Raw genomic sequence first — 3,055 nt, forward strand, 5'->3', positions numbered from 1 at the left:
TCCCCTAGAGTCAGCGATACCAATAGTCGTGATCATGTTGTTATGTTTTGAATCTCCCGCTTCGCACTCCGGGGGTCTCACCAAATTGGTGAACTATGTAAATCTATGTCTTCTTTACGTTTTCTGTTTGATTGTGCTCTTTAATCCTATTCTGTCACAATAGGTCACCACAAGAAGCTCGCTTCAAACGCGAAGCCTTGACCCCTTAACGTGGAAACAACCACAGACCCCAGCTATGACAGTCGCGGAAAACTCCCCCCGCTACGATAAGCCCAAGACAAGTCGTCGTAGAGCCATCAGTGTTGGCTTTAATCCAAGAAGAAGTAGGCGACCACCAATAAACATTAGTATAAACCGGGGGCGGAGCCGTAAGCGTTTGAACCCCAATCTTACGGATGATGGTGTAGTCGCTCCAAGTGTTAGACATGTGACCCAAGCGATTTCCAATAGAATCCGCCTATTTGAAAGAAGTACAACGAAGAGAAGCACCTTTTCTTTAATGAATCTGACCCCTTCAAAATGGCTTAAGTTTCGAAAGTGCCAAATGGCCTAAATGAAGCTAATAATGCCAAGTTTCCAGAACGTGTGTACTTGAGAACTCAGATCGTTCCAAGCAAACACAATATTTTTCACGAGAATAAGATAATATATTTATTAATCGGAATTCTCGAAAGTTGTCTTAAAATTCTTTTTAAAGCTAAGTAAAATTCATGATAGAATTAAGTTCTTTATTATTATTATTATTATTATTATTATTATTATTATTATTATTATTATTATTATTATTATTATTATTATTATTACTCGCTCGACTACTAAAAATAGAGCACAACTATTATTTTTGGCGTATAAAAAGTGAGGCAATTTTTCTTTTAATACATGATTTCATATATTTTTCTTATTGTGTATCCTTACAAAAGGAGGTGTTTACTATGAAAGATTAGGTATGATAGATAAAAATAGTAAGGCTAATCACTTCTTACTTTGATGGATTGAAACTTTGGGATATTTTAAAGTTCTTAATTAGTTCTATCATGTAAATTAGTTTTGCTTGATTCTTATCCCATTAAAAAAGTGGAATTGGAGAAATCATACCCTTGAAGATAAAAATACTTAGCTATGCATCTTATCAATTATGCAAAATAAACACCTCCTAATTTGTTAAAAAAAAAATCACTCATAATTTAATCTCAACCACTCATTTCATATAATAATGGGATTATTTATCCACTACAAAAAAATCACCAACCATTTTATTAAGGGATCGTGGCCAAAAAAATCACGAACTTTGATGAAAATTGTTATTTTCACTTGAACTTTCAATTAAACCAAAAAAAATAAATGAACTTATATTTTAGTTGCAATTTTCACATGAGTTTGACTTCGGGGAAAATTAGAGCTTAGCTTGATAGTAGAAATTAAATCAAATATACTCCTTTCGTCCTGCCGAAGATGAGGCATTTCTCAACCCTTTCTTTTCGGCACGTGATTTAAGGAGTTAGTGTTTAGTAGTTTAAATATGTTTAATAGATTTGTGATTAAGTCATTACCTATATAATGAATAATTATGAATTATTTTTAACTCAAGAATCTAAAAATTATAATCTGGTTATTTTTAATTTTTTATTTAATGAAGTATTCTATATCCTGAATAATCATTATAAATTTTTTAAAATTTTTTGGTCGCATAAATTAAATAAGGGCCATACAATCAAACATATTTAAAAGGAACAAACTGAAACTAAATTTAAAAGAAGCAAACAAACACAATAATTTTGCCTTCTTAAAATATATACCCATAAACTGTGCATTACTTTCGGACGGAGGGAATATTAAATTTTAAGAGAACCAAGTCCATTGTGAGACAACAAAATAAGTACCATAAGTGTGTGTTGGTCGTGCGACAAAGAGTTAATGCTCGAGTCTAAATGTCTTGGTTCGAGTCTCCTGTGACGCGGTCTTTAAATTTCTTTATTTAATACTGTTAATTTATATAAAAAAAAAGTACCATAAATTCATATAATATGAAAACTAATACTCCATTTGTTCCATTTATAATGTCCAAATTTTCTTTTTGGGATGTTCCATCTATAAAATAAAAATAAAAAATCTATTCTATCTATATCTCTTATTTTTACACTACTCTCTATTTCTCACCTCATTTACTTTATCAAATTTTTTTAATTTACGTGTCTCATTTTTTTTCGGGATGTGATAGAGTAATATTTCTAATGCAATAACTTTTATTTATTTAAATTTATTACTCCCTCCGTCTCACGAATTTTGACACGTTTGGTTTTGGAATGAGAGTTAAGAAATTATAGATTAGTGTTTTAAGTGTCTAGGTAATAAAGTATAAAAATAATAAAGTATGAGAGAGAAAGTAATAAAATGATAAAGTAAGAAAGAAAATGTAATTAAGACCCCTTATTTTTGGACTAATTATTACTTTATTTAGAAATGTGTCAAGATTTGTGTGACGGCTCAAAAAGAAATACGTGTCAAGATTCGTGAGATGAAGAGAGTATCAATTTCGTGCATAGATGTAAGAATAGTTGATAGTAACAGCATATTAATTGTTACTAATCAAATTGAAAGTTTTTTGATTCATTTGAACTTTTTGGTTCAAAATAAAAAAGAACTTAATTAATTTTAGTGTGTTGTGTGTGTGTGTGTGTGTATATATATATATATATATATATTGTAGCTATCTTTTTATTTTATAATTTTTTTTATTTTTTATAGTTCAAAAAGAATTACGAATGTATACGAAACACTAAATTACTAAAACTAGTTTAAATCTAGTAGATGTTTATTGGAATTAAATATGCATGGTCAATGACAATTTCCAGTTACTGATGATTTAATTTATTGCACATCATTATTGAAACTTCTCTTATATTCTAGATTCTAGCAGGTACCGTTGTTGCAATAATATTAGTTCAGCTAATAAATCATCTATATGCGTATTGTTTGATTAGGTGTTAGGTGTTAGGATATATATATATATAGGGAGAGGTTCTAATAAAAACCTCTATTAAAATGAAAACTAGGA

This window comes from Salvia miltiorrhiza, chromosome 1, assembly GCF_028751815.1.
Source record: "Salvia miltiorrhiza cultivar Shanhuang (shh) chromosome 1, IMPLAD_Smil_shh, whole genome shotgun sequence".
NCBI lineage: Eukaryota > Viridiplantae > Streptophyta > Magnoliopsida > Lamiales > Lamiaceae > Salvia > Salvia miltiorrhiza.